Genomic DNA, 13,062 nt, shown 5'->3' with positions numbered 1-13,062 from the left:
GCAGAGTACATCAGGAGAAGCACTGGGCTGGAAGACACACAAGCTGGAATCAAGATTGCTGGGAGAAATATCAACAACCTCAGATATGCAGGTGACACCACCCTTCCAGCAGAAAGTGAAGAGGAAATAAAAAGCCTCTTGATGAAAGTGAAAGAGGAGAGGGGAAAAGTTGGCTTAAAGCTCAACATTCAGAAAATGAAGATCATGGAATCTGGTCCCATCGCTTCATGGGAAATAGATGTGGAGACAGTGGAAACAGTGTCAGACTTTATTTTTCTGGGCTCCAAAATCACTGCAGATGGTGATTGCAGCCATGAAATTAAAAGACTTTTACTCCTTAGAAGGAAAGTTATCACCAACCTAGATAGCATATTAAAAAGCAGAGACATTACTTTGCCAACAAAGGTCCATCTGGTCAAGGCTATGGTTTTTCCAGTGGTCACGTATGGATGTGAGAGTTGGACTGTGAAGAAAGCTAAGCGCCGAAGAATTGATGCTTTTGAACTGTGGTGTTGGAGAAGACTCTTGAGAGTCCCTTGGACTGCAAGGAGATCCAACCAGTCCATCCTAAAGGAGATCAGTCCTGGGTGTTCATTGGAAGGACTGATGCTGAAGCTGAAACTCCAGTACTTTGGCCACCTGATGCGAAGAGTTGACTCATTTTAAAAGACCCTGATGCTGGGAGGGATTGAGGGCAGGAGGAGAAGGGGACGGCAGAGGATGAGATGGCTGGATGGCATCACCGACTCGATGGACATGAGTTTGAGTAAACTCCGGGAGCTGGTGATGGACAGGGAGGACTGGCTTGCTGCGATTCATGGGGTCGCAAAGAGTCGGACGTGATTGAGCGACTGAACTGAACTCAACTGAAGCAGATGAGGTACTAAGCATGAAGTCCCCCACCTCCCTACCCCTTCATACATGCAGATGAAGGTAAAGCTCTCTCCAGCCGCAGGAACCCAGGGCTAGGGTGAGAGGAGTGAGGCAAGCCACATGGTCCCCCTCCCCACCACCTCCGCCACGCCTTCGGTTTCAGGACTACATTTCCCAGCGGCCCTCGCGCGCCACCCTGACTCGGGCTCCTTAGCAGACACAGAGAGGCTGGGGGCGGCGAGGCGCGGTTCCTTCTGGGACTTGTAGTTCGGTGGGCGGGCGCTGGGCGCGCTTAAGTCCAGGTTTGAATTCCGCCCACCTGCATTAGGCTCAGAGACGAGGCCAACAGTGCGGGCGAGCGGTGAGTTTGCGGCAGGAGAGGATGGGAGGTGGGCTGGTGCGGGGGGAGGGCAAAGGGAGAGAGAGTGTGCTCTGTCTCTGTCCGTGGGGCATGGGGAGAGGGTTGGAGGAGCGGGGTGGCTCAGTTGCGCGCTCTGGGGGGGGGGGGGGCGGGGACGGCGGCTGGGTCCGGGGCCACCCCTCCCTGACCTGTTGTGTCTCCGAGGGTGAAGGGTCTGGGGTGGTGGGTGTGAGTGAGTGAGCGTGTCAGGGTGCGAGGTGAGCGTGTCAGGGCGGGAGGGAGCTGTGTGGATGCCCGGGGTGCGTGGGACTGACTCGGAGTGTGTGGCCTTGTCCCGCGCGTCCCAGGGCGGGAGCCTTCGTGGAATTCCACACTGCAAGGATTCTGACTTTGCGAGGCATCCGTGAGAGTCCGCACCTGCTCTGACAGGTGGAGTGTGTGGGCACCTAGGGGGTGTGGGAGTGCGCGTGGAGCAGAGTCTGACTGTGTGTCTGAATTCGGGCAGCTCACTCTGTGAAGGGCGTGCTAATCTGATGGAGGTGGCAGGCCTCCCGGACGCTGGAGGGGTGCATTGAGAGTTAAGAGGGCCAGTGATGAACTTGGCCGGATGGGGCAAGTATAAATGATTTGCAGGGAACACCTGAGGCAGTTGGTGGGGGGCATTGGAGCTGCAGAGAGACCCTCAGGAGGCATCTGAGTGTTCCCCAGAGTGGGTGTGAAGTGTGGGGAATTAGAAGGGTTTTTGAGCTTGCAGCAGGTATGAGCAGGAGTGCTGGGCTGAGGGCAGGGGCTGGGGGCACGGTGGGGGCTGGGAGTCCGGCTGGTGCACGCGTGTGAGAGGGGGCAGCCATGGGTGCTGGGTCCAGGTTGGGCCCGGGGTGTCAGCCAGACAGGGTCATGTGTCTAGGGGTGCTTCTGAGGTATGTCTGCAGGTGCGTTTTGTGTCTTTATGCCCAGGTGTCTAAAGTGTTTATCTGAAAAATGTGTGTTTCTACAAGTGTGTGTGTACGTGTCCATGCAGATTGAAGTTGTATGAATCTGAATCTACATATTTGTATGTGGGGGCGCAAGTGACTTTTACTGTTTTTAAAAGGCCTACAAGGCTAAGGGGGTGACTGATTTTCCAGGTATGTGTGTGTCTGCAGGCCCGGATTTCTGTGGATGGAATTTTGCATATCTGTCTGATTTGATTTCCTAGTAGGTCTCAATTTTTTCCAAGTCTATAAACCCAAAGGAGTGATTTTGAGGTTTAAAGAAAACCATCTGGAGAGAGTGTAAAGGGGAGTGACGGGGGGGTCTTAGAGGGGGAGGCCTCTGGGGAGATGGGTCCCCAGGTGAGACTAAGGGTGGACTCTGGGGTGTCAGAAAGAGGTGGTCTGAATGTCCCATAGGGTGTCCTTTGAGTGCAAAGGGTGTCCTAAGCGTGCAAAAGTGTGTGTCCTCACTGTGTGTGCCTAGAAGTGCCCAGTATTTGAAGCTGTGTGTATCTGCACATCTGTGTGTGTGTGTGTGTGTGCATGTGCCTGAGTGTTCCTGAACCTCAGGATGTGTTACTGCCCATCTGCGTGTGTTTCGGGATCTACAAGTGCGTCTTCATTTGCACACCTGGGGCTCTGGGGCCGGGGTGTGTCTGAGAGTTGTTGAGAGTCCCAGGAGTTGGGAGTCTGTGAGTCCCAGGCAGGGGATCAGCTCGCGGGAGGGAGTCACTGTGTGTCTGTGATCCTGCAGGACCCACCCCTCCCCCACCCCCGAGGGGTCCCCAGCGGCCCCCCACCCCTGGGTCTCTGAAGCCTGAGCCTCTGTGCCTTTCCCAGGAAGGCCTGGCCGGGACAGTGGGGGAGGGGCGCTGGGGGAGGGGCCGTGCGCTGAGGTCCAGTAGGGACACCTCAGAAGAGGGACCGTGATGCTGGCAGGCTGGGGGTCTTCCTGGAGGAAGAGGCACGGGACCCTCCCCACGAATAATGAAATTGCGGTGAACATCCCAACGCCTGTGCGGGTGTCAGAGACCGTGTTAACCACCTGACTTGTGTTTAGGGGCGGGGGTGGGGGTTTGTGCGTGTCTGTAAGCGACTCAGCCGCGTTCATTCCCGCGAGTTTGTCCACAGCATCCCTTCGCATCTCCAGAGCCAGCGTGGCTCCAGCGCCAAGGACACGCGCTGAGCAAGCCCGCCCGCCCCTGCCCAGCAGCCGGGACAGAGCCTGGGTTCCCTGGGTCCGGAGGTCAGTCCCGCGGGCCGCAGCTCCGAGGGGTCTGCGCCAAAGGGGAGGGGGCGCCGCGCGGGGCGAGGGGGTCCCCACGGGGAGGGCGGGGGCGCCCCGGGAGGAGGCGCGGGCGCGCTCTGGGCTGCTGCCTGGGGTCCCCCGAGACCCCAGGGCGCGCGCGGTGGGGGCCCTGCAGGAGCCCCGGCTCCCCTGAGGGCGGGGGGCGTCCTCAGCCCCTCGTGAGCCGCGGGGCGACTCGAGTCCGAGCGTTTGTCTGGCCACTGGGAGGAGGGGAGCCTGGAGGGGACACAGGAGGCTGGGGTGTCCGGAGGCGGGGGTCCCCTCCAGGGGAGGCGGAGGGGAGCTCGGGTCCTGCCCCCCGAGGTTCTGGGGGGCGGGGGGCGGGCCCGGGACTCTGGGGTTTGCTGGAGGCGGCGGGAGAGATGGGCTGGGGGTGCTGTGAGCGCCAGGCGGTCAGGGCACCTCAGACAGCGGGGTCAGCGCGGGCGCAGAGAGCCGTGCGGGGCGGGGCGGGGCTTGGGGGCGCGCAGGGGAGCTTCCGCCCGCTTCCCGAGGAAAGACACCGGCTGACCCCGGCCCCGCGGGCCCTGCGCGCGCACCTGGGCCGGGGAGTGCCTCCCAGGGGGGCGGCCTCCGGGGAGGCGCCGGGCCCGGGGGTCCGGGGTGGGCCGGCGGGGCCGGAGGGCACACGGTGGATTGAGTCTTCACCTCTGGTGGCTCTCGGGTCTTTCGAATACACCTCTGGGCGCCCCGGGTGCCTCAGAGTCTTGGAGCGCCTCATGGAGAGCCAGAGTGCGGGAGAGGCCCCGAGGGGGTCACCACGTTCCTGGGGGGTCGTCCCAGCTCTGAGGGTCCCGGAGGGCCGCCCCAGTTCTGAACCCCCCTGACCTGGTGACCCGCCCCTTGCCCCTGGGCTCAGCGGCTCGGTGACCGGGGGGCTTCTCCCTGTTGCAGGGTTTCTCTCCCTGGACGACCTGGCCCAGGACGAGGCCCTGGACTGATGGGGAGGGGCGCTGGGGAGGTCCGAGGTCAGAGGTCAGGCTGGAGGGTCCCAGCGTCAGAGACAGTGATTCAGGGAAGGTGGGTGGGAGGCGGTGGGGGGAGGCCTCCTGACCTCCCCCAACAGCGATAGACTTGGATCCAACACAGGACTGCCTGAGTCTGGGTCAGACTGTGTTCTCAATACTTGACATGCGTTTAATCCTACTTAATCCTCACATATCATCATTCTGCTCCTTTTGTGGAGGGGAAAGCGGACAGCACAAGAGGTTAAGTATCCCCAAATTGGGGCACAGGACGAATACTTACATTAGATTTTCAACAAATAATAAATTACCTTTTAGTATAGGTACATCCCAAATATTTCATGGCATTTGCCTATACTTAAAAGTAATATACTGAAATAAATAAAAAATGAAGTTTTAAAATGTAGACACGTCCCATGCAGTGTTTGGAGATATTCATACTACAAACTGATTTGTGTGTCTGAAAGTCAAATCTCAGTTTGCTGCATATTTGTTATAATGTTAAGTCTGGTGAACTTGATCCTTGATATCCCCAGCTCGTGACTGTTAAGAGTGGAATCCCCCAGTTCTCACCCGAGACACACAGCCTGCCGGGGCGGTGAAGAGCCCCCTCCCTGCAGGGCCGGCCCCGCCCCAGGGCTGTGCTGGGGGGTCTGAGGCCCCGCCCCTCCGCTCACCTCGGTCCTGAGGGCGGGACTGATGCCTCCCAGACCTGGATGCCCGGAGCACAGCAGGGGCCGGCCTGTCTGAACCCCTGGGTCAGGCTGCCTGGTAGCCCTGGGGCGGAGCTGAAACACAGCACAGGGACTGCTCCACGCGTGCACTTACGGAGCGCCTGCTGTATGCCAGGCCCCAGAGGCGCCTTTGGTGCCCCGTGAGCCGAGCTGCAGCTTCCTGGTCCCGGCCCTTCGTGTCACAGTTTTTCTAGTTTTAAAGGGGGTAAGCCCCAGGTGCCACAAGCCCTGCCCTTGTCCTTGCCGGGCGCCATGACAACCGCTCTCCCCAGGCCACACCGTGGGCCTTGGAGGGAACCAGGAGGAGGCATTGCCAGCACGTCCCCTTGGATGCTGGGGACCTGGAGACGTGGGGAGGGGATGGGGCTGTCTGAGTCCAGCCGGCCTCTGAGAGCCACACCCGGGCCCCCTGGCTCCACCGCCCAGGCACTGACCACTCTGTCTCCTGTCCGCAGGGAGCAGCAGTGGGGTCAGCATGCTGCCTCTGAGCACCATCGAGGGCCAGGAGACCGAGGAGGTGCAGACCAAGCCTCCGGAGAAAGGAGGTGAGACCCACGTGGGGTGGGAACTGTGGGGAAGTGTCCAGGCCATGGGTCTCCAACCCTAAATATCTGTCCCTGGCTCCTCTAAAGGAAAGAGGGCCCTGAGCAGTGCCCGGGATGAACCCCCAGACATGACCTCATGCAGGAGGTCCCGAGACTCCCCTGCTTGTAGAATGCTGAAAAGCGTGCCTGGCACATGACAAGTACTCAACACGGGTTAGTTTTTATCACTGGTTTCATGATGAAGGTCTAGCTACTGAGTTTCTCAAGCCTTATAGGGTACGATGGCCTCACTCCTCTTTCTTCCCCACTCAGCCCTGCCTTCTGAGAACCCTGATGATCTGCTAAACAAAGAGAAGGGGAAGATGTCAGCCAAGCTCCTGCCTATCTGTCCGTTGGTAAGCCTGCTTCTTTTGTCACTTTTACCGGAGCCCCCTTGGTTCTGAGAAGAAAGGCACATACATCACCCTCTCTGCCCAGGAGAACCTGTGGGTGGCTAGGCACCCCTTATACCCTTGACGATGTGGCCCCATCCTCTGGGGGCTGGTCTTCTTGGAGATGCCGCCCTCTTTCCTGCCTCCTCTCTTTCCTAATTCCAACTTCCAGTGTCACCTCCTCCATGAAGCCTCCCTTAGACACTTCCTCCCCATCTGGCTCTAACCCTCTGCCTTGCTGAATTTTCATCAGCTTTATTACTGAGAACTTTCTGAGAACATACCTTGTATCTGTGTGTTCATCATCTGCCTCCCCTCCTAGAGTACTTCTGTGGGGGCAGGACCCTCCTCCATTGTTCAATGACATATCCCCCTCTGCCTAGCACAGATGTAGCCCGCGTCAGGCACTGTATACACTCGGGCTGATTAAATGAAGCAATGAATTAGGGAACGGTCCCTCCTGTGGAGGCAGCTGCGGCCTTGACCCCCTGGGTACCAGTCCTACTTCTCCTACTAACACCCTGGACTTTTCTGGGGGGACCCCCTGTCTCCACGCACTTTGGGTGGATCTGATCCCATCCTCAGACCAGCGCCAGGTACGCCCCTGACCAATCAGAGCCGGCCGTGCCAAGGTTCCCGGTGATTGGTCCTGGGCTGGGCACGTGACTCACCCTTGGCCAATGAGGCATCGGCTCTGTCTCTGGGCTTCTTAACAGGCAGGAAGGGAGGTTGGAGGGACCGTGGTGAGAACCAGGGGGGCCCGTGGGGAGAGGTCAGGGGAGGCCCTGGGTCAGATGCCGGCGAGAACATCTTTCCTATTAGTGCGTGCCGCAGTCCCGGGGAGGACTCTTTAGAAAATCTTATTAGAAAAGAACGTGAGAGTCACAGGTTTTGCAAAAATGGTATAAAGTTCATCCAAATTCACCAACTGTTAATATTTTATTTGCATGTTCTATCTAATAAATATATTTATACATACATTCCTCAGTCTTTATGACCTTAGACGTAAAATATAGTCTTACATAAGTGTGGGCTGTTGCAACATTCAGGCTTTTCACCTTGAGACACACCTTCATATAATCTCTGTCCATATTCCTGTTTTATGAATTAGCTACATGCCCCCTTGTTTTCATTCTTTTCCCCAGACCACAGGGTCCATTCTGGGCCAGGTATTGTGCTTAGTAATGTATCTTTGTGTGAAAGTGTGAAAATATTAGTCGCTCAGTTGTGTCCGACTCTTTGCGACCCCATGGACTGTAGCCCACCAGGCTCCTCTGTCCATGGGATTCTCTCGGCAAGAACACTGGAATGGGTAGGCATTCCCTTCTCCAGGGGATCTTCCTGACCCAGAGATCCAACCCAGGCATGGAACCTGGGTCTCCTGCATTGTAGGTGGACTCTATCACTGAACCACCAGGGAACCCTAAGGGTAGAGACCAGAGATCTCTCTCAGCACCCTGCAATGCCCAGCACGGCCCCCTGCCCCCCAATGCAAAGGATGATCTGGACCCAAAATATCCTTAGTGTGGAGGCTGAGACACGCGGGAAGAGAGGCCGAATGGTTTTGCCAAGATGAGGACACTGAGTAGGTGCAAAACCCTCTCTCACTAAGCATCAAACATTAACGATCCTTTTCTTAGATTATCCTGTTCAGTCCTCAGCCGCCCCGAGGAAGCAGTGACTTTTATTTCATTAAACAGAACTGTAAACGGAAGTGGGGGAAGGTCAGGTCACTTGCCCCGGAGCCCCCAGCTGTTTGTAAGCAAGTTGGAATCCAGCCCCCCGTGGTCCCCCCTGGGTGCCGGGGCTCAGCTCCCACACTAAGGGTGAGCGGACGCCCGGGGAGTGACATTCCCCTCTTGCTTCTCTGTTCTCTCTCCTTCCAGCCAAGTGTCTGCTTTGCTTACTACCTGGAAACGGATGACTCCGACTCTGATTCCCAGTCTGACCCGGACACCTCGAAGCCCGGCTCAAGCTGCTCCTCCCCCTCCAAGCCTGGTGCAGACCACGAGGAGATCGAGGCGTGGGAGTGTCCCCTGTGCTGTCTCAGCATCCTCTGCCTCTCCTAGATCCCGAGAGCCCCCCGCCCCCTCCTGCCCCAGAGCATCTGCGCTCTCCCCAGAGGTGCCTGCTGGGCTACTGTGATGTGAAACCCCCAATACAGCAGCTTCAATAAACCCAATTTGCCGTCTCTCTCTTGTGGGTGTCTGTGTGTTAACCTCTCAGGGGCCAAGATGTGGCCACCCCATGGAGCTGGGAGGCCAGGGTCCTTTGACCTGGGGGCTCTGTGGCTGGAGAGGGCTCACCCCCCACACTAAGTCCACATTCTGGCTCAGGGGGAAGGGGGACAATGAGGGGAAGGGAAGACACACTTTAGACCCTCAAAGGGAAACTCCTCCAAGATGCCTAGACCAGTTTTCCTTAAACCTCATTGGCCAGAGCCTAGTCACATGACCATAAATAGCTGCAAGAGAAGCTGAGCAATCCTGTGTCAGCTAATAGCTCCTGTTATTATAGCAAAGGAGAATGGCCATTGTGTTCACTGCTGACCGGGTCTGGTATGTTCATTTATCCCCAGCACTAGGCTGTGATGAACACATGAGTGAAAAAAATTTACTTTTCAATTCTGTGTCTCTCTCCTATTGATGAGGATCTCCTCCCTTTAAGCAAATATTTAGAATAATGAACATTTCTTGGGACTTCTTCCAGTGGTTAAAACTCTGAAATTCCAATGCAGGAGCTGTGGGTTGGATCCCTACACATATAACATCTTACACACACACACACACACACACAGTGAAATACTACTCAGTCATAAAAAAAGAATGAAATTCTGCCATGTGGATGGACACGGAAGGTATTAGGCTTAGTGAAATAAGTCAGATAAATACTCTATATTATTACTTACATGTGGCATCTAAACAGTAAAACAAACAAGTGAATATAACAAAATAGAAACAGACTCAAGGCTTCCCTGGTGACTTAGTCGGTAAAGAATCTGCCTGCAGTGCAGGAGACCTGGGTTCAATCCCTGGGTCAGGAAGATCCCCTGGGGAAGGCAATGGCAACCCACTTCAGTATTCTTGCCTGAAGAATTCCATGGACAGAGGAGCCTGGTGGACTACAGCCCATGGGGAGACAAAGAGTCGGACATCACTGAGGACTAACACAAACTCATGGATGTAGAGAATAAGCTAGTGGTTACTTGGGAGGGGAGGAGGGCCAAGAGAGGGGTATCTGATTAAGAGGCACAAACTACTATGTATAAAACAAGTAAGCAACAAGGGTGTATTATGCAGCACAGTGAAATATAGCCATTATTTTGCAATGACTTTAATAACTTTAAATCACATAAATGATCTACTATAAATAATCAAATGTAAAATAATCTATAAAAATATTAAATCACTATGTTGTTCACCCAAAACTAATATAAACCAACTATACTTCAGTTTACAAAATGGCCCCAACAGAAGAATAATTTCTTTCTTCTAGAATAAGTTTCGCAAGGACCATCGAATTAGAGCACCGGCGAAGAGAAATCCACCAAAGTAAGCCAGTAGTCCTCCACGTAGGTAACTGACCATAAGCCCAACAACTGGAATAGTTTCTAAACGCTGCATACGATTCTGCTCATGATAGAAAAACATTTCCTTCACACGCAAAAGTCCTCACAATTAAAAAAAAAAGATAAAGAGTTATATGGGTCAGATCTGGGCTTCCCTGTGGCTCAGGCTGTAAAGAATCTGCCTCTGATGCAGGAGACCCAGGTTTGAATTCTGGGGTGGGGAAGACTCCCCTGGAGGTGGGCATGGCAACCCACTCCAGTATTCTTGCCTGGAGAATTCCATGGACAGAGGAGTCTGGCGGGCTACCGTCCATGGGGTCGCAAAGAGTCAGACACGACTGGGTGACCAACACTTTCACCTCACATGGGTCAGGTCTGGCCTCTTGGGATAGCTGTCTACTTCTGATGCCATCTCCTTTTTTCCTGGTCTGAGAATAATTTCTCCTGCGCTTGAGCATGGTTGTGAGATGATTGGAGGCCAGCAGTCCTCACCACAGATGAGTCAGATTTCACAGCAGAATCTACAGATTTGGGGGGTTTCCTGTCTTCTCAAGGAAGGCCTCCAACGCACACTGAGATTCCTGCGTCTGTCAGCAGCTGTCATTCCTTGTTCACCTGGGAATGCTGCTAGGAACTCTGAAGCAAGGTACCAGGCTATGTTTCCTAGGAGCTTTGTGACTCTTTAAAGTTCACCTGGGTTCTTTAAAGCTGTCTGGTTATCCTCTATGCATATTCTCAACTATGTTTCCATTTATACCCTGTTAAAGAAGAGATTCTTATTGAATTTATGCAGATAAGAATACTTGCTAAGGGCTTCCAAATTCTGGAAGGATCAGGTAGAGAGACAATATAAACGTTTCACTTTGGCTTACAAAGGTATAATTTACCAAATTGCTGTCATAACTAAATGAAAGCGAAATGCTTCCTTACGTCTAGAAAACAAAGATTAAAGCCAGCATTTCAGACAAAAAGCCGTAAAAATTGAAAGGATATTCATCCCTTCACTCGGTCCTGTGTAACGAATCCTTGTTGATCTTAAACTTCTGTTAGCAGTTTATGAAGCCATCAGCTTCTCCATTAGAATTCTTCAATTTCTTACTCAGTTCAGTGGTATGAGTTGAAGATTATCAGAAACCTGTGATTGTCAAAAAAAGACATTTCTATGTAAATGAATTAAACATTAAGTTCAAAACAATTTCTCAGCCCCGCCAGCTACATTTCAGTGGCCAGATGTGGCCAGTGGCTACCACGCTGAACACGGTAGATAAAGAACATTTCCATGGTCCCTGGAGGGTCTGTGTCCGGACTGGCTCAGATGGCTTAGGGTATCAGAATTAGCACACCAGAGTCCCTAGGGCTTCCCTGATAGCTCAGCTGGTGAAGAATCCGCCTGCAATGCAGGAGACCCGGGTTCGATTCCTGGGTTGGGAAGATCCCCTGGAGAAGGGAAAGGCTACCCACTCCAGTATTCTGGCCTAGAGAATTCCATGGACTATACAGTCCATGGGGTCGCAAAGAGTTGGACACGACTGAGCGACTTTCACTTTCACTATAGCCCCTGGAAAACGAGGATCTGGACAGGGCACTGTGAGCTCCCCAAAGAGTGCGGTCTTACAGAGCATCTTATCAGTGGGTCTTGGGGACTCTTGGCTCCACGCAGGGTCCTCTGGGCACTTTGAGGCAGGTTGGCTGGTGCCCGGCCTGCAGGACACCTCCCCTGCCTGGACCAGATTAACCAGTCAATTACTGATGACGTTCGACAAATGTTAACATTTCCCGGCACTTTCATCTGTGACGCGTGGTGGTGAGCACTTTACATAGATGATCTCTTGTAACCTTCACCAGAGTCCTAGGAAGTAGGAACTAATATGACCCCCAATTTATAGGGGAGAAACCTCAGGTTCGTGAGAGCTGTTTTTAAAGGTTATTATTTCAGTTTCTGAATGTAAATCAGGACTCTCTGGCTACTCTTTATATTACACTCTTTCAGCCTCATGGAATTCAAATTTTCATAAAATATATCTTTAAAGAAATAAAGCATAGCTGTTTACATTTCTGCCGAGACTGCCCTTTCACCAGAGAGCAGCTTGTCTTCGTCTACTGCAGGAATTGACACAGAAAACTCTCTAGGTCAGAGGTGGGCAGACTGCAGCCGTCCAGCCCACAGCCTGTCTGTGCAAATAAGGACTTCTTGGCACAGCCACGTCCATTTCTTCCTTCAGTCTGGGCTGCTTAAAGGCAAAGTCCTTTAGCCGCGACAGTGACTTATTGGCCCAGAAAGGCTAAAAATCTTGCCATGAGGTAGATCCTTGAAAAGAAAGGTGACTGATCGCTGCTTCTGTGTAGCTTCAGGATTCAAAGATAAAAGCTTGAGCCAAAGGGTGTGCTAGGGATTGGATGTGGAAGACAAAGGGGGAGGTGAGCGTCTTGGATGGCTTCATGGAGTCTGGCCTGAGCCACGAGAGGCGCTGGGTTCCAAGGTGGGAATGATTTGGGAGACACACCAGTGGGTTCATAAGGGTACATTTAATTTAGGATGGGTTAAATTGAATTAGAGCCAAGTAAGTCTCAGCAAGTGCAAGGCGTGTGTGTTTAAATCTGCAAATATTTAATTGACCTCCGTGTCTGAGGTTTTTCAAGCTGCCTTCATATTCACCCATCCCCTCGTGTCCAGGAATGCAGCACTGCCCATGACTTCTGATTTGCAGATCAAGCTTGGAACTTGATAGTCAATTAAGTTATTCATTTGAAAATATTTTACCAACACCATAAAGAAAGTCAGTGTATGAATAAGAAACTCATCAAAGGTAATTTCAGTACACATTACACAGACAAGACCAATATCCTTAATATGGAAAGAACTCTTATAAATAGATAAGAGACAGACCAACCACACAATCAGAAGTTGGGAGAGCGGAAACAGTAATTAAGAGTGAAGAAATGAAACTGTTTTTAATCGTGTTTTGACCCAGCTTTCCGTAAAGATTTTTAAATGTGCTCCTATATACGGACTTGGCCTGTCCACATGTACTGTTAGTCAGAGTCTCCTCTGGTCCTCTTTGTGAAGGGCGCTTTGGAAAGAGCTGCTCCCAAATTTGAAATGTACATATACTCTGACGCAGTACTTTCTGCTCTAAATCCTGTGCTGATGAGCTTCCCATTGTATGCGATGACACACTTTCAAAGGTTATTCCAGTCATGTTGGTAGTAAGAAAAGACCAGAAACCACCTAAGCGTCCAGCCTTTGGACACTGGTTATACAAATCATGGTAAAGTCACTCAGTGGGATAGTCTACTGCTGT

The sequence above is a fragment of the Cervus elaphus genome, chromosome 4 (assembly GCF_910594005.1).
Source record: "Cervus elaphus chromosome 4, mCerEla1.1, whole genome shotgun sequence".
Taxonomy (NCBI): domain Eukaryota; kingdom Metazoa; phylum Chordata; class Mammalia; order Artiodactyla; family Cervidae; genus Cervus; species Cervus elaphus.
Note: the sequence above shows the minus strand (reverse complement) of the source record.